General features: G+C 39.8%; 1 protein-coding gene across 2 annotated transcripts in view; it reads left to right on the top strand.

Moving 5' to 3' along the window:
- The window catches only part of RBMS1 (RNA binding motif single stranded interacting protein 1), a 207482-nt gene that overhangs the window by 550 nt on the left and 191992 nt on the right, over positions 1–14940 (top strand). The window lies entirely within an intron of this gene.

The raw sequence follows: 14940 nt of genomic DNA, 5'->3' as shown, positions 1-14940 counted from the left end.
ACACACGCAGACTCAGACAGGAAAGAGCCGGCAGCCCCTTCCTGCCTCTGCCGCCGCTGCTCCTGTCCCTCCAGCCCGGGGGAGGGGGAGCGGGAGCGGGAGCGGGGGCTGGGCTCGGCTCGCTGCAGGCGGCACAGCTGCCTTCGCCTCCTCTGCCTCCTCGCCCCCCTCCGTCCAGCTCTGCCTTTCCCTCCGCTGCTCCCTCACCCGCTTGCCTTCCCTGCTCGGCCATCCCTCTCCTCGGTGTCGCCCCGCTCCCAGGGGGCCGTGGCGTGTCTCCTCCTTCTGAGCCGTGTCCTCAACAACCCCCCTCCCCCCCGTCAAACAGAGATCAGGGCTGCGACGGGCATTTCTGTGCCCCCGTGGGGCTTTATTGGGCATCTCCTAGGATTTAGTGTCGCCTCGGTCCGCTGTTACACGCTCCTTTTAAGCAAAAAACCGAGCCGAAGTTGAACGCCAAGCGCCCAGGCTGCTGCTGCTCTCTATTGTAGCTGCTTTGTAACTTTCAACGGGGAGGGAGGGTGTTTTCAGCTCAGCTGCTGGATCTCAGCTGGAGATGTTTATTTCGGTTTTGTTTTTCAATCGTGTGTTTAAGTGTAAAATAACCGCTAGGCTGGTTTCACCCACACATTGGTTCTCGTTGTCTGTTGGTTACACCTTCAAAAATCATTTTTCACAATTGCTGAACTGAATTTAAAGAAAGTGTCAAAATCAAACTTCTGCCGTTAGTGTTGTGCCCAGTTAGCTGCTGATTGCAGATAAAGGGTTGTTTAGTTGCTTTTTGTTAATTGGGTGGAGTTGAAGTGTCTCTCCGCCCTTTTTTGGAGTCTGTAAGGACCGACAGACCCACTTCTCTAGAAGCATCATGCTGCAAATTGGCAAATGCAGAGGTGGTTGCATCAGCTGTCTGGGACATTTAGCATAAGCCTCTTCAACCACCAATGTCACTCCTCGCAAATCACAACAGGTCATGTCTGGATACAGTGTAAAAAGAAAAGGAGTACTTGTGGCACCTTAGAGACTAACCAATTTATTTGAGCATAAGCTTTCGTGAGCTACAGCTCACTTCATCGGATGCATACTGTGGAAAGTTTAGAAGATCTTATTATATACACAAAAAGCATGAAAAAATATCTCCTCCCACCCCACTCTCCTGCTGGTAATAGCTTATCTAAAGTGACCACTCTCCTTACATTGTGTATGATAATCAAGGTGGGCCATTTCCAGCACAAATCCAGGGTTTAACAAGAACGTGGGGGGGGGGAGGTAGGAAAAAACCAGGGGAAATAGGCTACCTTGCATAATGACTAAGCCACTCTCAGTCTTTATTCAAGCCTAAGTTAATTGTATCCAATTTGCAAATGAATTCCAATTCAGCAGTTGCTCGCTGGAGTCTGGATTTGAAGTTTTTTTGTTGTAAAATAGCAACTTCCATGTCTGTAATCGCGTGACCAGAGAGATTGAAGGTTCTCCGACTGGTTTATGAATGTTATAATTCTTGACATCTGATTTGTGTCCATTTACTCTTTTACGTAGAGACTGTCCAGTTTGACCAATGTACATGGCAGAGGGGCATTGCTGGCGCATGATGGCATATATCACATTGGTGGATGTGCAGGTGAACGAGCCTCTGATAGGGTGGCTGATGTTATTGGGCCCTGTGATGGTGTCCCCTGAATAGATATGTGGGCACAGTTGGCAACGGGCTTTGTTGCAAGGATAGGTTCCTGGGTTAGTGGTTCTGTTGTGTGGTGTGTGGTTGTTGGTGAGTATTTGCTTCAGGTTGGGGGGCTGTCTGTAGGCAAGGACTGGCCTGTCTCCCAAGATTTGTGAGAGTGTTGGGTCATCCTTCAGGATAGGTTGTAGATCCTTAATAATGCGTTGGAGGGGTTTTAGTTGGGGGCTGAAGGTGACGGCTAGTGGCGTTCTGTTCTGTTCTTTTTTGGGCCTGTCCTGTAGTAGGTGACTTCTGGGAACTCTTCTGGCTCTATCAATCTGTTTGTTCACTTCCACAGGTGGGTATTGTAGTTGTAAGAATGCTTGATAGAGATCTTGTAGGTGTTTGTCTTTGTCTGGGGGGGTTGGAGCAAATGTGTTTGTATCATAGAGCTTGGCTGTAGACGATGGATCGTGTGGTGTGGTCAGGGTGATAGCTGGAGGCATGTAGGTAGAAATAGCGGTCAGTAGGTTTCTGGTATAGGGTGGTGTTTATGTGACCATTGTTTATTAGCACTGTAGTGTCCAGGAAGTGGATCTCTTGTGTGGACTGGACCAGGCTGAGGTTGATGGTGGGATGGAAATTGTTGGAATCATGGTCAGCTTTCACCCTGATCACACCACATGATCCACATGATTAGTCCACATGATTAGTCATTATGCAAGGTAGCCTATTTCCCCTTGTTCCCCCCCCCCCACATTCTTGTTAAACCCTGGATTTGTGCTGGAAATGGCCCACCTTGATTATCATACACATTGTAAGGAGAGTGATCACTTTAGATAAGCTATTACCAGCAGAAGAGTAGGGTGGGAGGAGGTATTTTTTCATGCTTTGTGTGTATATGAAAAGATCATCTACACTTTCCACAGTATGCATCCGATGAAGTGAGCTGTAGCTCACGAAAGCTTATGCTCAAATAAATTGGTTAGTCTCTAAGGTGCCACAAGTGCTCCTTTTCTTTTTGCGAATACAGACTAACACAGCTGTTACTCTGATACCTTGATACAGTGTGTGAACTTTCTTGTGCAGGTTATAATCAGGCTTTTCTTGCTAACGAAAATATATCTGGATTTGTGGCACTTGCAGAACAATAATCTCTTAAATTGTGAACTTGATAAAATGTCGTTTATTATACCCCCTGTTTTAAAGTAAAACATGAATTATAGTATTTGGCTGAAAAATAAAGTTAGACAATCATGAGAGAATTTAAAAGTCAACAATGATAAGGCATTGAAATGCATTTCAATGTAGACCAAAACTGATAGGAATATTATGGTGAAAGCCATTTAAATGATATTGAATTACTAATTTTCTCTTAAACGTGTAATCCACATTTTCAAAGATATTGAAGTGAAGACTACTTTGTGTAAATAGTATTGTAGTTTAAAGAAATACTGTGGAATAATCAATGAACTACTTTTTAGATGCCATGTATGTTTAATGTATCTTTTGAAAATAATGTAGCATAGAGTGTCTAAAGGGAAGCCTGCTGTATCATTCAACACTGAGCTGGATGAATAATAAATAAATACTCTCAGGTGAAAAAAACACTTGTATACTGGAACATTCACCTTCGTGATTTGTATGTGCCATTAGTAAGTTGGAAACAAAGTACATAACATTTAATATAGATAATGCAATGCCACTTCAATTATTTACAGGCCAAAAACAAAAAACAAACGAAGAGGGAAACTGAAGAAAGATAATAGCTTGCACTAGCAATTAGGGTGTCGTTTATGATTCTAAAAATCCATGATCCTATGAAATAGTTTTAAGGCCCATCTTCTAAAAGTGTGCTTCCTGTATAAAGTTTTTAATATTGATTTGTGTTGCCATCAATGACATCTTCAAAACATATCTTGCAGTCTTTGCTATAAAATTACTCAGACTGAAATCACATTACTCCTCATCTATTTTTTTCAGCTGAGTAGAACCCACATCCATTTGACCCACATACATGAAATCACAGATTTGGTGATTAAATCCAAATTTCCTGTGCTCGAGATATCCTGAGTTAAAAAAAGAAAATTGTGGTTCCTTACAACAAATAAAAAGGCAGATAACTGTATGCCTCAGTATTAAAGTATGCATAATTCAGATGATGTAAGCCAGTTTCTCTTCATAAATCTTGTCTGAAAGTGTAGAAAAATTACTTTAATTCATAAAATTCAGTTGCACTATTGTTTAGATCAGAAATAGACTATGTCACCTAATATGTTTACATTCTCTAGTAATTGAAGTAAAATGTCTGTGGTCTTCATTTAACAACGGTTGCAACTGTGCTGAACAGCGTTTGCTAAAGATGTAGCATGAGGGTGAGATATTACTCTGGTTAAAGGAATATACTCTCCTAAACCAGAGCTTTTTTGCTTCACCTTTTGTCCTGATCTGAATAATAATGCAATAGACACTGATTAACAGATGAGCTGCAAATGTATAGTAGGAGATGGCTGGGACAGTTTTGAAGACTAATCTTTCCACAGAAAAGGTCAAAAAGTATTAATTAAAAATTGCAAAAAAAATTTAGTGGACCCGTAAGATCAAATGTTCATATTGTAAAGGACTTTGCCTCAAAAATACATTATGCAATTAAAATGATCCACTGTATATTTTTACTAATATCTTCATGGCCCTATTAATGAAATATTCAAATTATTTCAGCAGTATACTCTGCTGAAATAGGGAGAAGGGAAATAGTTTGCTGTGATTCAATGACCCCTCCAGATCCAGATGCTGAACACAGTAAAATAGATTATTGAGGCCAGGGACTCCAAAAAATGTGTAGAATAAACAGTGAAAGAGAGTGTCCTGGCTTTAGCATGTAAAATAAATATTTATGGCTATTTTAAAAAAGTTTGAAATTGTTCAAAATAGAAATTGAACAACACTCGGTGTCCTCTTAGGAGCAGCAGTATACATACAAGCCAATGAGTTATATGATTTGACATGTCTACTTAGTCTTTTGTACGTGTAATAAATGTGTATTTATTTTGACAATTCTTGTATCACATTATGTGTGGTACCTCAGAGATGCAATTTTTGAAGCATCATTGTAGAGAACATCAACTCTTTGAAGTTTGGGGTTTCTATATATCCCTGTGTGTGTTGCAATAAATGAGACTCTTTGTTTTTCACATTTCAATTCATTTTTATAATAAACTTTATTATGTAACTCTTAGGTTTCTAAGAAAGAGATTCTCAACTTTCAAATAAAAAAAAAAATTCAGTGAGTGTCCGTATTGTGGTAGTGCCCATAGGCTTCAGTCAGAATCAAAGCCCTATTGTGAGAGGTGCTGTACAGAGACCATCCATAATGTTTTCTTATGTCAGTACATATCACAGCAGTGGGACAAATCCTGCTTACCTTACTCAAGTGAGAATTTTCATGGATACTGGTTTTACAATAAATATATATATATATAGTACATAGTTTTTAAAAATACATTCATGCTTTGTTTTCCCTTTGTTGAATATGAAGTGGGATTCAGGAAAATCTCAAAGGATGGTCTACCAACTGAATATCATAAGCAGATAGACAGCTTTCCTTACATTCTAATTCTGTTGACTGGTTTCCGTTTTATAGTGGTGATTTGTTTATATAAAATATATTGTCTGTGCATGATGATGATAATTTCTTCATGCTGTTTGACAATATTTCTTTAAAGATTTTATTAATCTTTATTTTTAATTTAGACAATAATTTTGTGGTGGTCTGTTTAGTTGCCAAACACTTTACAGTAATTAATGAACACTATTTCTATTATTATAGAATCATATTTCCTAAACGGTACAGTACTAAGATACAACCTTTCAGAAATGAAAGCTTGTATCTCCGAATGAAGTTTTGTTGTAGTATTTTGTAGCATGCTTCAACTGTGTAATTTGATATCAGCAAAATTTAATGTAGCAACTATGAAAGGAACTAATATTTATAGAACTTGATGGTGCAGGTTTTATACCTATGAAGTATTACTCTAACTTTAGAGGTAGTAGCAAAGACTGTAAATTGATGCAGAAAGCAGATACATTTCATTAGGTAAAATAATTTTTTTTTACAGGCGGATAGCCAAACTTAAAAGGGGAAATTGAAATTTTACACAAGCCTACAATGGTGATGAAAGAGCGAATAGAGAATTTATTGAAATGAATGTTTACATTGCTGTTAAAGCATATATGAAATTGTCTTATGAAGTGACAAAGGACAGTGGGGTGGGAATAGGTATTGTTTCATATTCTCAGTGTATATATAAAGCCTGCTGCAGTTTCCACGATATGCATCTGAAGAAGTGAGCTGTAGCTCACGAAAGCTTATGCTCTAATAAATTGGTTAGTCTCTAAGGTGCCACAAGTCCTCCTTTTCTTTTTGCGAATACAGACTAACACGGCTGTTACTCTGAAACCAGTCCTCACTATAGCATTTTATGTGTCAAACTAAGCAACACACTGCTGTAGAAGTGTCCAGTGCAGCATGGTATCTTGCTAGTACAAACATCTTCGCTACTTTATCCAGAGAGCTCTATACGCCACGTAAGTCTGTCATCCTTTTAAATGCACCATAAGACAGGGGTGAAAGTAAAATAAGACTTACCGGTACAGGGGCCTGGTGGGGTTGGGGGTCAGCTTCCTCCAGCCAGCCCTTCCACGCTGCCGCCTTTAAATTGCCAGGCTCCTGGGCAGCTGCCCCTTTGTCCTCCCCCTCTGCCCCTTCTTCCCTTCATTGACCCTGGAGAGGGGGGCAAAAGGGGCAGCGATGTTAAAGTGCTGCAGGGGCAGCGCTTTAACGTCAGCTGTGTACGAGCCGGTACTGGCGACCACTTCTTACCGGTACACCGTACCGGCCCACTTTCACCTCTGCCATAAGAACTGCTAAAAAGTTTGTAATGGCTTTTGATATTATTCCTTAACTATGCAATGGAGACACTTAAAGGTAAATGAAGAGGTTTTTCAAAGTTGTGGTGATATATGACCACGGTCAGGGTTTTAATCAAAACTGAATCCCATTATTCTCTAAAAAGTTTAAGTTCAGATAACTTTAACTTTTTGTTTTGTGCCCATTAATGTATTCACCACATCTCACTACAATGAATTATTCCTAATTCTAGTTAATTAGTCAGGCTTATTCTATATGTACTATGATTATGTGTAATATCTCTACATACAAAATTTGTTCTGGCAAGTTAAATATTACAAGAATCTAAAGAATTAGCTGTCTGTAGCCAGAGTAGTTTGTAAGATTTGATAGTCCTCTGTCACACTGTGTGTATCAGCATTTTAAAACTTATTTTCATTTTTAATACTCTACACAGGAATAATCAACACAGAGGAGTAGAAATACCATGAGTTTCAACTTGTGAAATTTTCATGCCATTCTTCCACAGAAGATAAAACTTCCTCCCACTGTTTCTCATGGGAGAAGCTTGGACATTCCTTTCTTTAACCCCTGTATTTCTCTTGAACGAAGAATCCACTGGAAGCCAGGGGCATCTCAGGCAGGCACATTACTTCTGCACTCTTCCTGGTCCTGTTGGCTGCATTGGCTTTTGGACAGCATGCTCTGGCAAGGGCTGTGCTTTTTTCAACTCCCACAAATATAGCTGCCCAAAGAATCCCTTCAAGGAGGTTCCAAATTATGGAAGGGGAAGAAGTCTAAGTTACTACAGACTCCATCTGTGTTTGGAGGGGGAAGAATCCAGCAGAGCCATGACAGCTAACCTACCTCCTCCAAATCTGGAGTCCTCCCAGAGACTTACGCAGGGGGCAAAAGAAACATTCTGCAGAGGTGGCACTCCCTTTTTCCCAGCTTCCCAGGCCTAGGTCTGCAGGTTCAGGCTTCCCTCCACATGAAAAATGACCCTGTTATTGAACCGCTCCCCTCTCCATATATCAGTTTGTTAAAGAAAGTATAAGGATAGATTTGTATTTGGTTTTTCAAACCAAAACATTTAGAGAAGGCAACCTCTACTCTTGTCCCAGTTAAATCTCCTATTAGCTTTATGGCTTGTTTTGGTAGCTGACTATTAACAAGGAGTTGGAATAAAGCTGTGAGGCTAGTGCAGAAGTGTAATGATAAATTGAGCGACTTCTTTCCAGTATGTATGAAAATGAAGGTCTGAGTCACCCCAGGCATAAGCTAGATTAGATGCTGTTTATAGGACTAATTTAACAACTACAAACCAAATGTTGGTCCCTCTATGTGAATCAGCTTTGCAATAGACTTAAATGGGACCACAATTTGGTGCTACCAGTCTTATGGGAAGGATGCGCCATTAAGCAGCAATGAGAAGCAGATATACCCTTTTGCAAAGCTTTGAAAAATTTACCCAATGCCTGCTCACCAAGGCTCAGTCTATTTACCAAGCTCAAAGACACTTGTGCCCTTAGCCTTAACCCCTCTGGAGCCAGGCTTCTGGCTCCAGTCATGCCCGTTCTGCCCCATCTCACAGTTGTGTGGTCTCTGCTGGTTGGTTCCAAAGACCTTAATCTCCTGCTGGCTGAATTCTGTGCCACTAATTAATGCCAGCCCCACCACATCTACATCAAGTAAATCAATTAAGGCTGCCCCTCCACTAAATCATTTAATCCTTGGCTGATCTCTACCATCAAACCTCCACAAAATAAATTAATTCTTAGCAGCCCCTTTTACATAATAAATCATTTTGTGTCCTCTCCCTCCACACAAGTCTGCAGATTCCTTTGCTGAGGTTGTAGGAGACCCACATATATAGAGGCTGCTGGTAGGGTGAATGGGGCTCATCACACATAGAATCATAGAAATGTAGGATTGGGGTAGACTGCAGTAGGTCATCTAGTCCAGTCCTCTGCATTGGGGAAGGACTAAGTATTATCTAGACCAGTGGTGAGCAATCTGCGGCCCATGGGCCACATGCGGCCCGTCAGGGTAATCCTCTGGCGGGCCCTGAGACAGTTTGTTTACACTGACTGTCCACAGGCACGGCTGCCCGCAGCTCCCAGTGGCCATGGTTTGCCGTTCTCAGCCCATGGGAGCTATGGGAAGCAGGTTGCCCACCACTGATATAGCCCATCCCTGATAGGTGTTTGTGTAACCTATGCTTAAAAACCTCCAGTAATGGAGATTCTACAACCTCCCTAGGTAATTTGTTCCACTGCTTAACTACTCTGACAGTTAGGAATTTTTCCTAATGTCCAACCTAAATCTCCCGTGCTGCACAATACTTGCACAGGGGTTGGGTCCCTGCTGATTCTCCTGCTTCAGAGGTGGCACTGTCTGAGTATGGGTGTGGCAGCATCCTACTCCTAATGACAATGGTGGGTAACCCTGTCAGTCACCCTAACTGCGGGAGCTGAGACATCCTAACTTCTCTAGCAGTGATGGCAGCCAGACTTGTCTCTGCAGATTCAGGAAGACAGCACTGCATTGGTTATAACAACCACAAGGCCTAGAAACTCTTTTATTTATGTATTTATTTTAAGGAAAGCTTAAATTCAGCGGAAGTTGATGGCTATCACTCGGGAAAGATCCCTACTTACCCAAAGTGGAATTTCATGCCCTGCTCTTTGCCTTCTACAATAGGAAAGGTCAATAACAATTTTTCAAATGTAATTTATATTTATATTTTTGGTGCTGGTCCAGCAAGTGGTTAGCACATCTCAGGATCAGGCCCTTAAATTGTTTCTCAAAACTACTGGGAACTTAAGCATACTTAGAGAGAGAAAAGGAAATACAATTTTTTCAAAGGGTTTACATAATAAACAGGGTTTTCATAGTTTTCAAGCTTGCCATGGCACAGAGCATAAGAATTACTACAATATTGACTTGACTTTATAATAGTATTATGTTAAATCATATTTCCATAAGAACTGTAAAAATGGATTAGTGGCAGTCTTAGACTCTATATCTAACTAATCAAATAGTGTCAAATCCATATCTGCTCCTCTCTCTTCTGATTTTTAGCAGAAACAACATTTTTTGCTGCTTTCACAGTCATGAAGATGTGAGACTCTCTACCTCCACAAATGTGGATGGGATAGAAAACTATGATTTGATGCACATTTTCCCAAATACCCTCTTAGCAGAAACAAAGTGTGTCTTTCCTTTTAATAACCAGGGTGTAGATGTATGGTAGAATTTTGGAATAATATACTAATTGTTGTAGCAGGTTTGTAAATCATATTACAGAATAATATATGATCAACAGGAATCATCATTATATCAGCACAACATATGGTATGGTTATAATTTAGGGCTCTGTCTGTCTCCACCTACCTTTGAGAGTCTCCTGGATGAAATCAGTGGAGCAGTTATAACAACAGAATTAACCATTCCCCCCCAAAATAGGAAGATTGGAGAATAAAGTCCCCTTGGAAAACTGGTAATTTTTCAAAACCTAATCTAGAATTTCTGTTTCATTTCACCAGTGTATAGGAAACAATCTCTTATTAGACCAATAATGTGTGGAGTGAAACTATACATTTTAGAATGTTAGTTCTCTGCTCCACTCCAGCAAAATGTTCAGAAAATCCCTCAGCTGTAATCTTGACAACTTCCATTGATTCTTTTAAATTACCCAGTCATTTGTGAATAGTGTCTGGGCTTTTAGATATCCACAAATCCAGATTCTGGGGTGAAGCCACTGACTCTGCTTATGATAGGAGACCACCATCTTTGCTGCCCGTCTTCTGCAATTAAAAACTCCTTTTCCTGGGCCAGTGGGTTTTTATTTTTTCATAAGTCTGACATGATAGCAACTACATGTCACTAAGCTCAGTAAGAGGAACTATACCCCGTCTGATAAAATTGCTTTGAAAATGTTTTAAAGCTCAAGAATTGAATTTTTTTTATTTTTATTTTTGGAACAATATTTAAATACTGAGCCTGGCTGTAGAATCCTTATGCACACTGGTGGGCACTTACCTTTGACTTCAGTGTGACTGTGTGTGTGAGCAGAGAATGCACAATTTGGCCCTGTGTGTTGTATGCTATCATGTATTATTTTAGCCAGGTAAGTACTGTGGAATTATATAGAATCATGTTATACAATCCATGGTTACACAATCTAATTTTACAAGATTAGGGTACATTCTGGAGTTGGAGTAGAAGGGATTATTCTCTGAAAGTCATTGGGGGATAAAGGATTTTATACCTGGTAAGGCACTGTCAGTGTAAGACACAGGGTATTCTTATCTGTTCAGTCATGGGAACATGAGAAAATTAGCTCCATGGTTCAGAGTTTAAGATTGATGTCTGTACAGTACCATTTTCTACTGAAAGATATGTGTCCCCAATTCAGTGTTTTTGGAATAATCTCACAAACATCTTTTGATGATGAATTTGAGTGTAAATAAAGTGCCCTGCATGTGGTAAAAAATGAAAGAACAAACAGACTAACACGACTCTTTGTTTAAGGGGTTGGCCTCTATTTCCCTTGTTATTGAGGAGTTGGAGCCAGCCTCTTTCTCCCCATCTAGTGAGGGATGCTTCCATATGAGAAATACATGAAATAGATGTGCCAGTCTAGTTAGGTTTCATGGTACCCTTTTCTCTACGGGAGGTTTGAAATGCGAATAGAGAAAATAGTATGGAAGCATGGTTCCTGAACTTGGAGAACAGATACAACCATGAAGTAAGATGGCTTTCTTAATCCTGAAGACTAAAATCATAATAAACAACTGTTAGAGGCCCAGGAAACCTGGTGAGCAGCACAGGAATGGGCTGAGGTAATATGGGTCCCCTTGAGAGCATCAGTATAGAGGCCTTTGTACTTTTTGCAAGATTGTGAAAATGAAACCAACTTTAAGTCCTGTTTTCTCTGATGGGGAAGTAGGGTTAGGGTTCCTTTTGGAAGTGGGGTTAGGGGCTGGTGTCTAGGGCCAGGACAGGAATAGTCATCAGTTGGAGGTGCCCCCTGATCTGAGAACCTTCGTGGTAGACAATCCCAGCTCAATTAAGTTTGGATACAACAGGAATCCGCCTGACTGAGATGCAGTGACAGAGGCCTGCGTTCAGAAGAGTTTGAAATCAATATGGTATCAAGAACACTGTGGTTTCTGTTTTAATAGAGGCTAAACAAATTCACGAGCAGGTAACAGACAGAAATATAATTTTAGGTTAATTGGATATAAACTGGTGAAATACTCTTTTCTATATTTCTTCTTATGGACTTGTCTGGCCATTATACCTGTATTAATGGTGACATGATTAGTTACCAAAGGTTACTGTTTAGTTTTAACATGGCCCTTTAATCTATTTTTAGTGAAATTATTATGCTATATTGCATGCAAAGTAGTCTTTTGAAAATAATTTTTGGCCAGGCCTGAGCATATGACAAAAATAAAAATCTGTTCAAATTCATCCACCACCCTACATTCTGCTACAGCATAGTCTATCTATCTGTAAGACTACATGAAAAAGGCTACATTTGTCTACATGCAAAGTTGCAGCAGTTTAACTAAAAGTGTGATTTATAATGGATTTAATTAAACTGGTGCAACAAGCTGTGTGCAACAAGCTCTTAAATGGATATAAACTTGGCTAATATCACATTATCTTATGCTGATTAGGAACAGGGTTAAGCTAAATTGAAATAAGCCACTCTTAAAGTGAAATAAGTGTCCATACAGGGTTTTGCATTGGTATAACAAAATTTGGCTTATAAACTGGTTTAAGTGAAATCAGTGCAACTTCAAGGCCTACTTCAGAAGGAAAGGGAGAAATACAGAATCAGTTACAAACATATCAAAAGCATTATACCTAGGGTAGGGACATACAGCCATATTTTGCGCTCTTTCCTCATACACAAATCCTATTGATGTCAATGAGACTTGAGTGAACTGAATGCAAAAACCTGGTCCTCTGAAAAAGATTTGGAGGTTGTAGTGGATAATCTACTGAAAATGAGTTCCCAGTGGGACACTGTGGCTAAAAGGGCTAATGTGAATCTTGGATGCCTAAACAGGGAAATATTGAGTAGGAGTAGAGTGGTTATTTTACTTCTGTATTTGGCCCTGGTGTGACCGCTGCTAGAATATTGTGCGTAGTTCTGGTGTCCACAATTGAGGAAGGATGTTGATAAATTGGAGAGAGTTCAGAGAAGAGCCAAGACAAGAATAATTACAATTTCAGAAAGATGTCTTAAAGTGATAGATTTAAAGAGCTCAATTTGTTTAGCTTAACAAAAAGAAAGGGGTGGTGATTACAGTCTGTAAGTACCTACATGGGAAACAAATATTTGATAATGGGTTCTTCAATCTAGCAGACAAAGGTATAACATGATCCAATTACTGGAAATTTAAGCTAGACAAATTTGGACTGGAAATAAGGTGTATATTTTAAAATGTGAGCATAATTAACCATTTGAACAATTTACCCAGTGTCATGGTGGATTCTCCATTACTGTCAATTTTTAAGTCAAGATTGGATGTTTTTCTAAAAGCTGTGCTCTAGGAATTATTTTGGGGGAGTTCTAGGGCCTGTGTTATAAGGGAGGTCAGACTAGATGATCACAATGGTGTGGAATCTGTGCCGAGCCAGAGTAAATGGCCTTTGCTGTTGGGATTTCCATGGGGGTTGAGAACAGAATTCCCCTGTACCTCAGGCTGTGCAGCACCAGCCCAATTTCTATAACAACCAATGGGCTGTAATAGCATCCTTAGCTCCTTCTTTCCCTTAGTGTGGAATATTTTGTTGAGTTGCATGTGAGGTGTTTTCGATTCTCACAGTTATGGCCCCACTGGCCACTTTCCCTCTCTACTCCTGGCCTGTTGCACACTGCTGCCTCTCTGGTGAGAATCTCCTGTCTGACAGAACCATGGGGTTTACTTGGCTGGGATTAGGGCTTCCCACATCCATGAGAATGAGGAGGCATGATCTGACCCTGAAAGGGGGCAGAATATAGCTCTTAGGTTGCCGGCATCTATTGAGTGAAGTTGTGCGTATGTAACTGAGAGCAGTATTTAGCCCACCGCATGCTATTAAACATTTTAAGTTCTTTGTTTAGGTATCTGAGCATCAAATGGTACAAACCATTCCAGCCACAGTAGAGTTATTGTTTCAATATTTGTGACTGAAGGGTGTTGAGGGAAATGGAACAAGCTGCCTTAATACATGCTGTGAGATTTTAAAAAATAGATACAATATTTCAGCTCTAAAGCCATCAAACATGACCTACAAAGAAATAAATCAAATGAATGAGAATGGGACTTTTGGAGGCCTTGCAGCAAAATGTCACATCTAATTTTCCATTTTCAGCATACTGTAATATTGATATTTTATTTCAATCAGGGTGGTAGTGGAGGAGGTTAGTACTTCAAATTATCAGCAGCTGTAGAGTTAAAACAAGGCTATTAGTGACTCATTTGAAAAAGCACTGGCTAAAACATTCTGTTTCTAAGAAAAAGCATTTAGGAAGGAGCATATGACATAAACTTTGAATTTCATGAATAATGTCTGTGACCTTCTGGTTTCCACTTGGTAGCAGTACTGATTAATGACAAAAAGGCTTTTGATAAATGCAGAAGATTAGAGGGGAAAAAATTGATTGCATGGGAGCATTTGTTGGGGGACATCTCTGTTAACAGGATCAGAGACTCTAATATGCCTCATACAAGGTAGGTCTAATATCAGTATCATTGTTTTGAAGAGAGAGGATCTGAGGGTTTGTTGCCTTTCTTCCTTCTGTGTTTCATCACTGTGAACTCTTGGCATGGTGTGCAGAATAAAGACATAAAAGGGATTCCCTTTTCTAGCGTATACAGTCTACAAATATGCAGATGGAATTTTACTAATGATTTCAGACTCCATTCCTTATCCTCTTTGGGCCAATATCTGGGGCAAACTGTTTAAAATGTGAGTTTCTTCTGCTGGCACAACACTACTGTGTTACAGTAAATAAATTATGGTTGAGACAGCAATTTCATTATGAGTTTGTTTTCAGGCACTTATAAAACTAGAAAAACCACCCCTTGAGGCAGACATTTCCCATTCTTGTCCTTGCACCAAAGGTGAATTTGTTAGAAAAGTTTGGTCAAGTTGTACAAAATTATATACATGCACAAGCAAAACAGCTGACGGGGGCTAGAGCCATAACTTTGGATTTCCTAATTTTGACTTTAAATGATCAACAATAATGTTACATTTACAGTTTTTACACTCACTACTACATGTGGTCATTAGTTCTTTTGAGCAAACAATGTGAGTTCTTTGTGTGCCATCGCCCTGAATTATGGCCATCTCATTTAAATGAATG

The sequence above is a fragment of the Lepidochelys kempii genome, chromosome 11, assembly GCF_965140285.1.
Source record: "Lepidochelys kempii isolate rLepKem1 chromosome 11, rLepKem1.hap1, whole genome shotgun sequence".
NCBI classification, from domain to species: Eukaryota; Metazoa; Chordata; order Testudines; family Cheloniidae; genus Lepidochelys; species Lepidochelys kempii.
The sequence above is the reverse complement of the archived record's forward strand: the minus strand, read 5'-3'. Positions and strand labels throughout refer to the sequence as shown.